Below are 16,406 nucleotides of genomic sequence, written 5' to 3'. Positions count from 1 at the left end.
TGCCACAATGTGTAAAATGGGGACACTTTCCTGCCGCAATGTGTAAAATGGGGGCACGTGCCTGCCGCAATGTGTAAAATGGGGGCACTTGCCTACCGTGCTGTGTAAAATGGGGACACTTGCCTACCGTGCTGTGTAAAATGGGGACACTTGCCTGCCGTGCTGTGTAAAATGGGGTCGCGTGCCTGCTGTAATGTGTAAAATGAATATAGTTAAAACTAAAATAAATGTTTAAGGAAGTAAGTGTAAAGCACAAACGCAGTCTGGCCTGGTTGTAAAGGTTTATACAGAAAGAAACTGTGTGTTGTGTTAAGTGAGCGATTATAGTTAATGTTGCTCACATTTATAGATGTTGTGGGATTTGTTTAATTGCGGACGTACGGTTTTGTACACGTGTCTCGGACAAAGTACAGGACTGCGCACGCAGCGTAAAAGACATGCGCGGTCGCGTGTTTACGCAAAGTGCGTAAGAGGATGGGCGCTAAGTACAAATTACACAATAGTATCGTTTAGTTAAAAGGTGGGACAGTAGCCACGCTACAATAGCACAAAACTGCCTGGTTTCTAAAGCAGATTAGTATAAAACTGTTTGTTTAAACTGTATTGCCTCTGGGGGTAAAGCTGCTTATCTGAATGAATAAAAAAATTTCTGTACAGAAAAGACAAAATGTACTTGAGCGAGCGAACGTAGGAATGAGTGGAACTGAACCCCGGAAATCGGGTCCCGTGGTACACCGAGTAAGGGGAGGCTTAGTGGCGTGAAGTGGCTGGTTCACGTTAATATAGATTGAAATATGCAAATCGTGAGATTTGCAGAGGAGCGTAATAGGGAATTGTGTATTGTGTAGTATTGAAGTAAAAGGGTTTTTTGTTACGCTCCGGCTGAGGTTTCGCAGCTTGTGATTCGATTCCAGTGGTCATATGGCAGATAAGTAACAAGTACCTATATGCTGTGCGATTGGACCACGCGTTTGTGGGTGCGATATATATAGCGCAACTGGATACCCCTTTACGAGCTTTTGCGTAAAATCGCGGTATCATTAGCGCTGTATAGAGCATACGCAAGCGTGATTTGTGTATAATAAAGTGCATAGGGAGTTTTCGCTGGTCTCTCTCAGGAAAATCTCCAACGACCGATATTTTACTGGAAAGGGTAAGTTATTCCTAAAAACTTCCAGTAAATATAGGTCAGATAGGGCCCTAGGTTGGGTACATTGCCTTCGCTAATGACAGTGTATGGTAGTACTGGCCAACGTGGGCGTGAGTGAAAGCGCTAGGTGTCTTTAACCGTCTATCTGCGGTGTGCATTGGGGATTGCGTTTATTGGCAAAAAGTCCGCGATGGGATCCAATTGCACAAGCAGTGGGCGTTTGGTAACTAGGGTTCAGGTTGAGGTGCTGCGGCCTAGGGGGTCAGCGAGGTTTATTATGTGTGAAAAATATGGGTCACACATGGAGGCTTTTTGCAATGAATGGGTATGTATGACTGACAAAGATAGGGAACCATTCCCTAAGGTGAGCAGCTTTGAACCAGAGGTATTGCAGAACTTAAGGATAAGAATATGTCTGATAAAATCCCGAAAACAAAGGGTCAGACATACAAATTGTTTAAACCTGTGGCAGCAAGAGGGGTTGGTGAGTTTGATACTAAGGTATTGCAGGTGGTATGTCTAACCAAAGTCATATAAGACAAGAATGGAAATATAAGAACTGTTTGAACTTGTAGCAACAATAAATAAGTAGGAAGAAAAAAAAAGAGAATGCAATTATACCGCCTTATGTAGATGTGGAAGCAGTTACGGCCAGCATACCAACTATAGAAAATAATAAAAAATATGAAAAATATGACTGTAACCTATATATGTACTAATGAATGTTGAAGTTTTATTTAGGAGGAGAAGGTGACCTGATTGTTTTCAGCCATTTCTCATGCATCCAGAGGAGTATCCAACCGGTAAAAGAAGAGCAGTAGCCTGTAGGGGAAGTGGCTGAGATCAGTGGAACAGGTAAGTATGGTATCATTTGTGTACATATATAGTAAAACCCAAAAATAAAACAACAACAAAAAAATCAAGAAAGTAATGTCAGAAATGGAGAAAAACCTGTCCACACATTAGTATTTGCCAGTAGGAAAGCGGACAGAGACAAGGTAACCCCAGGGTAATTCTTTCAGTTACCATATAAGAAGTATTCATTCCTAGTAATGCCCCTAGTCAAGATGAGCTCGGAAATGTTTGTTGGACCATGTACAGACCCTTAATACGGGATGAGAAGGATTGAATGAAATACTTCGCATGACCTAGAAGCTTGTTAAACTTTTTGTTTTTGTCTCTTGCAGTAATAAGAGAACTCTCCATCTGGATAAGACCACTGGTAAACACTAATTCGGCAATTGGGAGGTGGCTGTCTCTGTGCAAATGGACGGGCTCAATAAGGCATTGAGTGTCAGGGTGCAGACTTCCTTGCAAAATTGGAAAGGGGTCACAGTAGCTAATCTTAGATAGTGTGCTATTGAACATCACAAGAATAGTGTTAGGCGCAGAGAACAACAGGTGGAGAGGTTGAGGACGGTAAGTATACTGGCACAAACAGTCCAAACCCCAGATCTCTAATGGTCAATAATATGTTACACTTGTAGGAAGGAAGGGCATTTTGCCAGAGATTGTAGGAGTAGTAGGACACATAGTCAATATAGATCCCCTAGACAGAAAACACAAGCCACATTATTAAACACATAGACGGGACCAAGGGACATATAGTAAGGAATCATAAGCCATATAGAAAACACAGATTCGGCTAATGGGAAGAACAAAATAAATGCAACATTACCCTTTGACAAAACTTGAAGACTAATGTCGCATTCTACTGTTCTAGATGCATGTCCATCACAGGTAGAGGAAATTATCTCACATATACCGAGTTCCCTATGAACTTAGGATGGACAGGACACTGGATTGATGGCTGGGATAGTCCCAATAGTGATACAACAAACACAGAATTGTTTTTAAGGGGTATAGACCAAGTAGAGAATCACTTCCCCGTAGTGCCCAAACCAGTTGTCAAATTTTTATAAAATCTTCTTCAGCTCTACAAACTCATCTGTCACCAACCTCTATTCTATTTCTCTACAGTTTCCTCTTCATCTTTTGCGTTCACACAGGGGGGTACAATACATGGACCCAAGTACAGTTCAAACTCCACATGCCTAGGTCCTTCAGAGTTCTGCCCGAACCCAGTATATCTCAACAGCACGATGACACCAGTATTACTGCAGTGTGCCTTGTCATGCACAAAGGGTGGAGAATGGGAATACTGGTGAAGGGAAATTTTGTATAGACACTGATATGCCTGTTGGTGAATGGCAAACCTGACATCTTCTTTTTCATTTTCTTCTTCTTTCTCTCCTCTAGAGATGTTTCTGTTTTCTCTTTTTGTTTTTTGAGTTATGCTCATGGTACTCTACATTGCAAACACACCATAGAAAATTAAAATAAAAAAATGTGTGTTTTCTGCTGGAAGAGGCAGTCTGGAGGACAAAGGGGTATGGCCAGGAGTCCTCGGGACTGTGGGCAGGTGGACACGGTAAGCCAGTAGCCTCCAGAGCATACCTTCCAAGTCTAGCTGAGGTGGCACACGGTCTGACTCATCTAGGCAAAGAGGGTAGGTGCAGGCTGATGAGAGCCTACTGGTGTGCACCAGGATTCTATTCTCATGCAGGTAAAGAGAGCAATGACCTGTCTTGCTTGCTTGAGGAAGAATATTGGTAAAGCAATACCAACAGAGCCATCCCATATCCCTCCTGCAGGCAGATCTTTTCAGGAAATACAAATCGACTTCGTACAGTTAACACCCTTTAGGAATTATTGCTATGTATTGGTGAGCACTGATGTTTTCTCAAACTGGGTAGAGGCATTTCCTGCCGCCACGGATGCTGCTGTGTTTACCGCAAAGAAAAATTGCTCAGAAATTTGTGTGTAGATAATGGTACCCCTAGAAGTAGGAGCAAAGCCTGAAATTGTACTATTGTGATCATAGATACTGCCACTAGTATTATGTAGCTTCGGAACCACTCCCAGATCTTCACTTAACGAATCACCCTCTTCGAAATTTGTTTTTGTTTTGGTATTTGTGTCTTTTTGGGTTGTTTTTGGAAGACAACCTCATGTCATGATTGATCCGCACAATGATCAGAAATACACCAGTGAGGTGACAGTACAGTACCTTATTGAGATGAGCCAGCATTTGAGAACTTGACAAAAGAACTTGAAACTGTTGATTGCTGGTATGCCAAATACTAACTGTTTTGATTGTGAACCAAGAGACTGTGTGATTGTTCTTACGCTCAGGTTGCCTAATAGACAGGTGGGAAGGACCATACCAAGTTTTGGTGACAGCACTATCCCAGTGAAAGTAGCCGAGAGAGAGACTTGGGTCCACGATTCCCATTGCAGGAAAGTCGGTAGTCCGGAAGGAACTCGTAAATGGAGTGAGATCGCAAAAGTATCACCAGAGACTCTGTTCCGTGAAGACTGAGAGGCGGCACTGTTGAACACTACCTGAGCGTACTAAAGGATTGCAGAAAGACCAGTCATTGTAATTGATTTGTTATGAACAAGAGTTGTTTTGTTCTATCTTTCTTTTCTCTCTTTCCCGCTGACAAACATTTTCTTTCAGGATATTCTATTTTTGCAAGGTTTTTTTATGAGGAGTCGAGTGTGGGACTGGAACTGGTTCTGTAGGAAGGAGTGATCTCCTTATAGGATCCCAGGATTAGCCGATCAGTTTGTTAAAGTCAGAGAAAAATCAAAGTTCTAGTAGTTATGGAGTTCAGAGGTAATCAGGAACAATCAGACAATGGCTATTCACACATTGCAGATAAGGAGCTCATTAATATATGTGGAAGAAAAGTTTATGAGTGGCTCTCACCGAACTCTGAAGGTTTATGTTATTTAGGAAGGACACTACTTATAACCATTGTCCAATGATTAAACAGACCTAGCATACGTTCCAGAAATGGAAACAATGTTCAGAAAATGATAGGAATATGTAGATCATGAAACTTTTATATGTCACTGTCACGATTTGTTTGTGTCTTCTTCATCTACCCTGCAGAACCTCAATCAAATCCAAACATCAGTGTACAAAGACGTAGGTACATGTATGTGTGAAATGTTCGTCGCAAATCAGACATTATAGGCCAAAGCACTGTCCCAGCATACTCTATAGGTTGAATGTTGTCCCACACCCAACCAGTGGTCCCGTGACCGCCGAGTGCATATAGAGGATGTCTCGTCCTCCTCCCTGTCTTCCCCAAATATAGTCAAGTGTCTGGTTTGCGAAATGCATACATACTTGTGTCTAGGTCACCGATTATGGTATGAAATATTTTTTTTTAATGTTAATTATTGATGGCAGTTATTGTTTGCTGCCAAAGGGTGGACTGTCGAAGTAAAAAATATAACATAAAGAGAACATACAAACTCTACACACATATAAGTCGCTATACTTGCAAATACGCGCAGCGAGCACAGCAATATATGGTAACACACGCATTTACACGGACATGCCACAGAGATGGATTCGACACTTATTTCATGCAGTACATAATTGTGGTGGTATCAAGCGCCAAACATCATGATGATTTAGAATTGTATATGATGGAGTGGTGTCATGTATGTGTATTATTTGAATGAAACAAGATAGACCGGTCATGTTTACTACTGAAGCAACCAGATTGATGTGTAGATTCATTTGATGCTTGTTGTGAAGTTGTGGGACATTGCAGCGGATAATTATGATTAAATGTATAAAAGCTTAAATCACTCTTATTAGGACAGTGGACAGGAAACTCAGGCCAGCCCTTTGGACGTCTTCAAGGCTGAACCTGATTACCATATACAAAGGGACTGGTGACTCATCGTGAACCCCTCCCCCAGAAACTAGATAACACATTGATCACACAGGAGCTCAGTTGCTTTTTGGTCTCAAAGGATGATGGACTTGCTGCCAGTTCAGTTCCTGTATTTATTTACAGAGAGAGAGAGACATAAGATGCATTGGAGGGAATGGTAATTGTATCGCTGGCCTGTAACTGTATGTAATTGTATGTAACTGTATGTTTTAACTGCTTACTGTGTGAGTGTAACCATGTAACTATAGGTATACTGTACTTTGTAATATATATTGAATCCATATCCTTTTTAATAACAAATATATACATCAATGAGCTTCGGAACTCAGATAATGTGTGGGTTTATTGTTTTCTCTTATGGGATGCAGTGTTTTGCGATGTATAGCGCACATTCATGGGATATGGTAATAAGAGGTGCAGGCGTTTACAATATATATTAGAGCGGGCATTTTAAATATTTGTGAGAAATCAATTTGGCATTCACAGAGGATATCCGGGGAGTTCACCAGGATCAGTAAGTCATCTAGATACGGAAGGATCTGCTAGGACTGTTATTTTCATGCCTAAAATGTTTATCTATTTAGTTGATTAAATTATTAAATTGTATTTTTCATTATTTCGTTTATATATTCTTTTATTTTTTTATTTATTTTATATATTTATTATTTTTATATATATTTTTATTTTGCATTTGATATATTTTTTATGTATATTGTCTCCATATATATATTTTTTATTCTCTCTCTATAAAAGTATGCAGTTATGCTGGATATATATTGTGGATTGATGATTGAAGCTGGTAGTAGTATTGGAATATGTCTAAACTACCTTTCCTTACTCTATCATTAATCTTTTGTCTATGATGATTTGGTTTTTAGTTAACTCCGCCATTGCCTCATAGGGCATTCTATAAAGGGTTTTTAAAGTGTTTTACGTGTGAACAGAGAATTCTTTGGTCCACTAATTGGTTCAGCCACTATATTAAAAAACAACCAAAGGTGTCACGGTTAAGAGTCTTTTTAACCATTGGTGTATGATTAATCTCATTAATTAAATATGTGAAGGCTCTATTGGGAGCCCTTTAAATAGAACACATGTGGTCATAGGAGTCATCTTTGAAAAAGTCACGGGTTGTGTGACGAAACGCGTCAGGACTCCTCCCCTTTCTCACTGAGTACCCGCACGCTCTGGGACACAGCTACCGCTGCTTAAACTTTACCGGCTGCAGCAGCGGGCGTCACGCGTCCCAATACAGGACGAAGCCGGCGTGTGAGCTCCGTGCGGCTGTCGTGGCCGGCTCATCAGCCTCTCTTCCTCTGACCACCGGCGGACGGTGCACGTCCAGGGAGTCTTGGAGGAGATTCATATACAGCTGGATCCGTGGGGTGGCTTTCAATTAATCAGCCGCATACATGCTCTTTCCACAAATTCTGCAGTAGACAGCGGGCGATGCACGCCCAGGGAAATTGAGCTAACAACAGCGTGATCCCGTTCCACGCGGGCATACAGGCCACGAACCCTCCAGTTCTACTAAACATTGGGCATTCTCTGGACTTACCCGAGGACGCTCGGGTCCATCAGCCCTATTGGAGAGGTAACTCAATGTTCATTTGCAATATATATACCGGCCACTTGAATTCTGAAGCCATTTCCCCAACGGCTTAACATTCTAGAGCCTATATTGGCTACACACGTAGCAACTGTGTTTCATTTAATAAACAAACTTCTTCATATAGCAGTTTTGGCAACAGTGTTCCATAAGCATGGTAACAGATTGTTACACTTGAACTTTCATCAGCTACTTCAGTCAGCTCCATTGCTTATAGTGTTCATTGAAACATTTTATGCATCTTATGTGATTCTTATATTTTGATATATGTGGCAAATTCAGTGAGGATAGGGATTATGTATTCAAATTATACATGAGCTTGTTTTAAACCAAGTGGTTTTTATTGATTCATCTTGATAATTAAATATTCATTTTTATAAATCCATTTGACTCTTTGGTTGTAATAGAACTCAGGATATTATAATGTCTAAATGTAATGAGCGCCTTTATTAATTTATTTTCTTTTTTTAGATACGGAAGGATCCTGATACCCTGACGCGTAGTACAGCCGTCATTACCGCCATGACTTTGGTGAATACCCTAAGAGCCATGGTCAAACCAAAGGGTAAAGCCCGAAATTGGTAATGAAGGTTGCCCACCGCAAACCGCAGGTACTGCTGATGTGACATTGTAATAGGAATATGCAGGTAGGCATCCTGTATGTCCAGGGAGACCATATAGTCCCCAGACTCCAAGGCCAGAACAACAGAGCGTAGAGTTTCTATACGAAACATGGAGACCCTCACAAACTTGTTCAAAGAATTGAGATTGAGAATGGGCCGCGAGGACCTGTTCGGTTTCGGGACAAGAAACAGCGGTGAATAGTACCCCTTGCCTCTCTGAGCCAGTGGCACCTGTACTACCACTCCTGTGTCCAGGAGGGACTATACCACCGAATGAAGAGTTTTTGCCTTTACCGGATCCGGAGGGACATCTGTCAGGCAAAATCGATGAGGGGGACGTTTCTTAAAGGATACGGCGTAACCTCGAGTGACGACTTCCCGTACACAGGCATCTGAAGTGGCCTTCAACCATTCTTGGGCAAACCCTAGAAGTTGGCCCCCCACCCTGGGATCCCCCAGAGGGAGGCCCTCCCCGTCATGCGGCAGGCTTGTCTGTTTTGGAAGTCGGCTGACGGGCAGCCCAGGCCTGCTTAGGTCTGAGCTTAGCAGGTTTGGAAGTACGAGCTTGTTTCGGGTACGCCTGACCTTTTGCCTTTCCTGGAGGATGAAAGGGGTGAGAGAAAGTACTTTTAGCCTTCGGCGCCGTACTCGGTAGGCAAGCTGTTTTAGCAGATGCCAAGTCAGCCACAATCTTATTGAGGTCTTCCCTGAAAGGAATGTCTCCCTTAAAAGAGAGCACCTCCAGGGTTTTCTTAGAATCCAGATCCACAGACCAGGATCTCAACGAAAGGATACGTCGAGCCAAGAAGGACGTAGTAGCAGCCTTGGCCGCCAGCACCCCGGCATCGGAAGCCGCCTCCTTAAGATAATGAGAAGCCGTGGTAATATATGCGAGACATTGTCTAGCATGATCAGAAACGTTGGAAGGTAGCTCCGCCTCCAACTCCTGAGACTATGCTTCAACAGCTTCAGCAGCCCATGTTGCTGCAATGGTTGGCCTATGCACAGCCCCTGTTAGGGTGTAAATCGCCTTTAAACAACCCTCCACACGTCTATCCGTCGGTTCCTTCAGAGAGGTGACGGTAGTCACTGGCAGAGCTGAGGAAACTACCAATCTTGCCACCTGGGAATCTACAGGCGGAGGAGTTTCCCAATTTTTACTTAGCTCCACAGAGAGAGGATAGCGAGCCAACATTTTCTTGTGCGGCGTGAACTTTGTTCCTGGATTTTCCCAGGATTCCTGACGTATGTCAGCCAGGTGCTGAGAATGAGGTAAAACTTGTTTAACCACTTTCTTACGTTTAAATCTGTCCGGATTTTTAGAAACAGCCTCAGGCTCTGGTTCATCAGAAACTTGAAGAATCAGCCTGATAGCCTCAATCAAATCAGGGACATCCACCTGTGGCCGTCCTTCCTCATCTGAAGCATCAGAGTCAGTGTCTGTGGGGTCAGTGTATGCGCCATCCTCATCAGAGGAGGTGTCTGGAACAGTGGTGGATTGTGAGGAAATAGCGGCCCATTTAGAAGACGTCTTAGTCTTAGGTGGGCGAGAGTTAGACTTCTTTTTAGTCAGTGATTGGTTCAAGTGCTGTAACTGAGAAGAGATCTAACCTGCCCATGGCGGATTGACTGCAGGGACCATAAACTGCTGTACTGGTATAGGATGTCCCACAGGGGGCGTAAGTTTAGTTACTAGCTTATTTAATAACGTGGAGAAGGTAGCCCAGGGCGGGTCATTTTGGACCCCCGTTGCTACAAACCCACTGGGGGGCAAATAACCCCCAGAACCTGAACTCACTGCTGCCATGTTTTCCTCAAATGTGTCTGCAGAGTCACCTCCACCCAATGTGGGATCAGCCCCAGCCCCGTTGCCCCTTGTAGCTGACATAATAATAAGTTCAATATCAGGCAACCTAGTACAATATTAGCAGCACTACATCTAGCAAGAACTCCCAGTATAGTGTATCAGCACACACCGGGAATCCAAGAGATATATGGTGACTAGAAATCACAGAGAAAAATACACAGTAGGTATATCTTGTAAAAAACCTATATCTACTAATAAACCTGACGCACTGAGCCCCATCAGGTTACAGAATATAGCTACTTGCACACACTCAGAAAGTCACAATGTACAATGCAGAAGTTATATTACAATAAGACTGCACTGGACTAACAATACAAAGTAATACTCAGTAGAGCAAACAGTAGATATAGCAAAGTAAAATGCACAGCGCTGACGTGCAGGCGGCTTTACAGAGGAGGATTTGCCCAAGCAGTCCCAGGAACAGCACAGCTCCGTGAAATGGCAGCTGACAGGGAGTGAGATATGCAGCTCCAGGGCGGGAACATTTGCCTAAATGGTGCCCTGGGGCTGGGGGAGGGGCAACAGGTCAAAGCCTTATCCCACTTGCTGGGTTCCCCATCAGGCGCTTCGGGCCGTAATCAAATAGGGTCTGGGACTGAGGGTCGACAGCACAAAGGTCGACACACCTTAGGTCGACGCCAATTGGTCGACATGGACAAAAGGTCGACAGGAACAAGGTCGACATGGAAAAAGGTCGACATGAGTTTTTTATGTTTTTTTGGTGTCGTTTTCTTAGTAGAGTGACCGGGAACCCCAATTAGTGCACCGCGTCCGCTCGCCATGCTTCGGGCATGGTGCCTTTGCTCCGCTACCGCTTCGCTCGGCACACTTTACCGTTCCAAACGTAGTCCACGTGGATTGTTAAGTATGAAAAGGTTCAAAAAAAGAAAAAAATTGTGAAAAACTCATGTCGACCTTTTTCCATGTCGACCTTGTTCCTGTCGACCTTTTGTCCATGTCGACCTTTTGTCCATGTCGACCTAAGGTGTGTCGACCAATTGGCGTCGACCTAAGGTGTGTCGACCTTTGTGCTGTCGACCTGGAGTCCGGATACCAATCAAATGGTTTTTGAAGAAAACCGACCTGTGCCCAGTGTCCTGGTGGCTAGTGGAGCGTCTGCCACTTACAGTGTCCACGCAAGAGCGCGCGCGGCCCGCCTCCCATCAGCCGCGCCGGATCGCGATTGCAGCGGGCCAAAGAGACCCCTTACCTCCCCTTGTATGCGGCCACGCGATCCCGGACCACAGCGGTGAGTGTGTGACTGAGAAGAACACCGGAGCCTCCGCTGTAGTTACCCGGCAATCAGGGCGCGGGAGTATACAGCGCCGCTGGGGGGTGATGGAGCTGCAGCAGGGGATGTCTCTGAAATCTAGTCACTGCTGCAGCCCTTGAAGTCTTTCTTTTCTTCTGAAATAAGCTTTTCTTAGGGTTGTTGACTGCCTGCTTACTGCAAGGCACCAACTACAAAACTGAGTTCCTGTGCACGGAGGCGGGGTTATAGAGGAGGCGGCTCTATGCATCTTGGGATCAGTCAAAGCTTTGAGCCTGTTGGTGCCTCGGATCAAGATACTATACTACACCCCGATGTTATTCCTTGTGGAGCCCAGTGTACCCCGCAGCAGAAATAAGCTTAACTAGTACTGCTAAATGTTCAACATTACAACGGATGAGCTGCAGGCTGATGGGTTCATTAGATGGCAATGTCCCTGAGGCTACCATCAGACTATGTCATGCGTTATCAGATGAGGCTCAATTGTCCACCACAAAGGCCACATCGAGCTGATTAGTGACTATTATATGTCAACATATAGATAGATAGATAGATAGATAGATAGATAGATAGATAGATAGATAGATAGATAGATAGCTATTGTATGGATTGTCAGTTCTTCAGCTGCGGAAACAATTCCATTCAAGGGCCTAATTCAGACCTGCTGCACGGGTACAAAGCGTATCGCAGCTCAGCGCCTAATTCAGACCTGTTCGCTCGCTAGGGTTTTTTGCAGTCCTGCGTTCGCATAGTCGCCGCCCATAGGGGAGTGTATTTTCACTTTGCAAGTGTGCGCATACATGTGTAGCAGAGCTGTATAAACAGATCTTGTGCAGTCTCTGAGTAGCCCAGGACTTACTCAGCTGCTGCGATCACATCAGCCTGTCCGGGACAGGAACTGATGTCTGACACCCGCCCTGCAAACGCTTGGACACACCTGTGTTTTTCCAAACACTCCCAGAAAACGGTCAGTTGACACCCACAAACGGCTTCTTCCTGTCAATCTCCTTGCGAAAGCCCATGCGAATGGATTTTTACACACAAATCCATCGCTGAGTGGTGATACGCTATGTACTCGTGCAACGCGCCTGTGCATTGCGGTGCATACGCACGTGCAGTTTAGACCTGATCGCCCGCCGTACGAAAATGCAGCCTAGCGATCAGGTCTGAATTAGGCCCTAAGTCTGTTTGATTTGTCACCTACTGTATTATATGAAATTATTACTAAATAATGTCTCTACACAAAAAGCCGGCTTGAGATGAGGGTGGTGAGAGGAGACGGGGGAGAGCAGTGGGGAGACGGGGGAGAGCAGCGGCTACAGCAGCGTAGTCGGAGAATGGGGCACCGCCGCCAGACCTCACAGCAGCGTCCACCCGGCTCCAGCAAGCGGGACCTCACTTGCTGGAGCCAGTGGACGCTGCCATGAGTGGCGGCGGTGCCCCATCCTCCTGCATATGCTGCTGTAGCCGCTGCTCTCCCCCGTCTCCTCCTCTCAGCACCCTCATCTCCATCCTACATTTTTTAAAGTCGGATTGAGATGGTCAAGCACGCGGATTGGCAGCTATTCCGCTGATCCACGTATTTCCGACAAGTCGAATTCCCCAACTTGTTGGATAAAAAAAGCTGGGAATAAATAGGTCAGGACCCCTTCCGACCTGAAAAAGTCGAAAACTGCCGTCTTTCCAACAAGATGGCAGTTTCGACAGCAATTGAGTATACCCCCATAGACTCAAGCTCAGAGATGAAGCGTTGTGGTGCACGCTGATGCTTTATAAATACATTTTTAAAAGAAATGTGAACATAATAGCTTTATTTTTTGTAACGCTGTGCGCATGATCCTCCAGCATTTGTCCATCAGTCACAGTGCTTTATATACATACATATATATATATATATATATATATATATATATATATATATATATATATATATATATATATATATATAATGTTTCTATGTATTACACCAATCATGGTGACTGCTCAGGCTGTCAGGATAGCCCTCAGCGCCACAGCTGCATGGACTGTTCCCTGCCATGCACGTCCCGTGCTCCTGCACACACTACGGTAATCCTCGCTGCTGTCACACATATGGAGCCGGGCACGGAGCTGGCGCTGCACATCACCTTCCGCCATGACTCTGATTAAGCTCATACTGGCTCCCTCCCCCAGCCCTGCCATTCATCCCAAGCGCCCCGCCCCGCCGAGTCAGCCAGGGTACTGGCGTGCTCCAGCCACAGCGCAACGAGGTGACGTCCCCACACAGGACACGCCCCCTTTCAATCAGCCCCGCCTATCCGTGCGTGGGGTTTCCCGGCGCTGTCCGCAGGGTTACCGCGCCCATCTCTGCTCGATGGCTGAGGGGATCTGACGGGGACGGCGGTTCCTGCGCGTTATTGTGTGTTTTCTTTCCCGCTTTAGAGCGCTCGGAGACGGCGGCAGTGCGGGGAGTCAGGCGCTGATACCCCCACCGAGGAGGGAGAGAGACAGAGAGGTCGCCGCCGCCGCCCTCCCGTCACCGCCCCGAACGTCTCCCGCTTCCCCCATCCTCCCCGTCCCCCACCCCCCCCCCTCACCTCCCAGCACCGGAGCGCACGGCCTCTGGGGGAAGGAGGACACGCGGTGCCAGCGGATTGCAGCCCCTGGGGCCGAACCGACGAGAGGCCGAGGAGGATATTACCCGGAGTGGATGGTCACACATTGGGCGGACAGCAGGTGAGGAAAGAACACCCTTACCCCCGGCTGAGGGGCGCCCCTCACCCAGCCGGCGCCCCCCCCCCCCAGCCACCCCTGCGGGTGAGTGATCGGTGCCAGATCTACCCTTTCTCCCCTCCCCCATACACCCGCACAGTAGCCGCTCTCTCACCCCCGCCTGGCCGCAGCACGGGTACAGGCTGCTCAATTCTCCACCCCTATTACCCTGTGTGTTCCAGATGCCCCCATGTATTTTCTATGGCAGCAGCTAGAGGGGAGTTCAGCATCTGTTCCCCATGCACCGTGCTGTAGATCCAGTAGAGGGGGGTGGCAGGAGCTTACACTGCGATTGGGGGGTGTTCTTGTCTGAAAGCATCATGATCCTAGTGGGGGTGTAACCAAGATTACAAGGGGAGGGGGGACCCCGGAATCGCAATTGCAGTGTTCCCCCCACACCTGTGCAAGCTAAGCTAGTGCTGTTTCAACAGCAATCTCGGCATGATGTGTTTGTATAAAACATGCATGACCAGTATCTTGCATGTCTGGGCGGTGGTCCACACTAGGTGCAAAATAATGGTGGATGTTACCCTGGGAAGGCAGCAGGGGAAAGGGAGGGATCTGCAAGGCAGGAATGTCATGGAGGATGGTGGGGAGGGAGACAGGTCTGTGACAGCCTAGTGTCTTATTCCTGGGAATTAGTGATTAAGTACTTTTTTTTTTTTTCCCATGTAAGCTTGTAATGTGACCAAGGTTAGTGTGTTATTGTGAGTGTGTTTCTTATATGCACAGGCTGTATGTGCTCTGGCTGGTGCAGCCGAACAGATTGTTCAGGGTGTTAACCCTTTTCAAGCCATACTTTGTGAACATGGGGTCGATTCAGTTCGGCAACTTATGAATAGCGCCGGGAATTAGCTCCCGACGCTATTCAATTCAGCTGCTAGTGACCCGCAATTGTCGGGAATTCTTCTCTCATCCCCGGGGGATGAGAGAAGAAACCCGACAAAAGTGCTGCCTCGCGGCCGGCGCGAGGCTGATTCTGTCGGGAATCAGCCTCGCGCCGGGGAGTTAAGTCGGAGAATGCCCGTTCTCCCGACAATTCAACCTTTTTAGTCGGCGAGAACGGGCCATCGCCGACTTAACTGGAGCTGAATTGAATAGCGTCGGGAGCTAATTCCCGGCGCTATTCATAAATTGCCGAATTGAATCGACCCCAATGTGTCGTAGGGTGTCAGGGCAGAGTCTGGTCTTCAGTGCAGGCTGTGAAATGTGCAGTCAAGGTTCATTCTGCTTATCTTCCCTTTTAGGCTGTGTTTCTTTCACAGGAAATGGTAAAATGGGGAAGCTGACTTGCAACCGTTAAATCCTGCCCCATATAATCTGCAGTCATTATGCGGCCCAGAAACAGCTGATAACCACTGTAAGAAACGGCAGCTGTAATCCTTATCGAGATATTTGTCTTGATAAAGAATTGAGAGGACTGGAATGGTTCATCTTTGGGCACATCTGGTAGCAAAGAGAGGGGGGGGGGAGCCTGGTGAGGGGAGTGGTTAATAAGAAATACTAGAAGGTGGCTGCTTTTAAGTGGTGAATGAATGGGAAGTGTCAGATCCTAGGCCCAGTTACTGCAACAAGATGGCGTCTCAGCATTTCAATTCTACATGTTAAACTCCTTTTCCTTGTGTTGCAAGGCAGCCTCGTTTCATGTCTTGGCCTTGCATCTGCTTTTGTTGTTGTTCTCAGTGAGGCAGGTTTGAGAACACTCATTTTATTTTTTAATTTGTTTCCCTTGTGTGCTGTTGCATATCTGTTTTTCCCCACTACATTCTATTGCTAATCTCTAGTTCACACCATACCAGTGGGAGGAGTATATATAGCCATGATTAGTAATTGAGTACATGTACTATTAGCTGCGTGTATTTTGACTTTTTTTTTACCACCATTGTCAGTGGGAGTTTTGCATTCTTTTCTAATTGTTGCATAATTAGTCTTGCTATAACTAACAGCTGTGTGTAAATGGTTAATTTTGGTGACTTGGGTTTAACTATTGTGGTTATTGTTGGGACCTTAAAACCTTTCATGCGTTATTCCTTCCTCCTTTCCCCCAAAAGATAAACCTTAAACCAACCATGCATCCAATGATCTGTATCCAAACTGCCATGTATTAATGCATATAATCGAGAGAGAGAGATATATATTCTGTCTATCTATATATCTTGATTATATGCATTAATTATAAATATAATTGTTTTATTTTATTTTTTCTCAATCATTTTATTTTTTAGAGGTGGAGGTATACCTCTAAGTGGTAATGTCTACCTCATTATTTCCCTCCCTGAGATTTGTCACTGTTTTCATGCTTGTGTCTATGTTCCCTTTGTGATCAGGAAGTGACAGCACGAGAGGGCAGTAGGTAACTTCCGCCCTTACAGCACC

The 16,406-nt window shown here is 45.5% G+C and overlaps 1 protein-coding gene across 1 annotated transcript in view; it reads left to right on the top strand.

The window, feature by feature from the left end:
• The first annotated feature begins 13,566 nt into the window (after positions 1–13,566).
• GNB1 (G protein subunit beta 1) overlaps positions 13,567–16,406 on the top strand; it is a 133,452-nt gene continuing 130,612 nt past the window's right edge. The window contains exon 1 of the mRNA XM_063943049.1: positions 13,567–13,994. The gene's annotated coding sequence lies outside the window, so the exon portion shown is untranslated. The remainder of the gene's footprint in view (positions 13,995–16,406) is intronic.

This window comes from Pseudophryne corroboree, chromosome 10 (assembly GCF_028390025.1).
Source record: "Pseudophryne corroboree isolate aPseCor3 chromosome 10, aPseCor3.hap2, whole genome shotgun sequence".
Classification (NCBI taxonomy): Eukaryota; Metazoa; Chordata; class Amphibia; order Anura; family Myobatrachidae; genus Pseudophryne; species Pseudophryne corroboree.
Note: the sequence above shows the minus strand (reverse complement) of the source record. Positions and strands in the feature narration are given on the sequence as shown.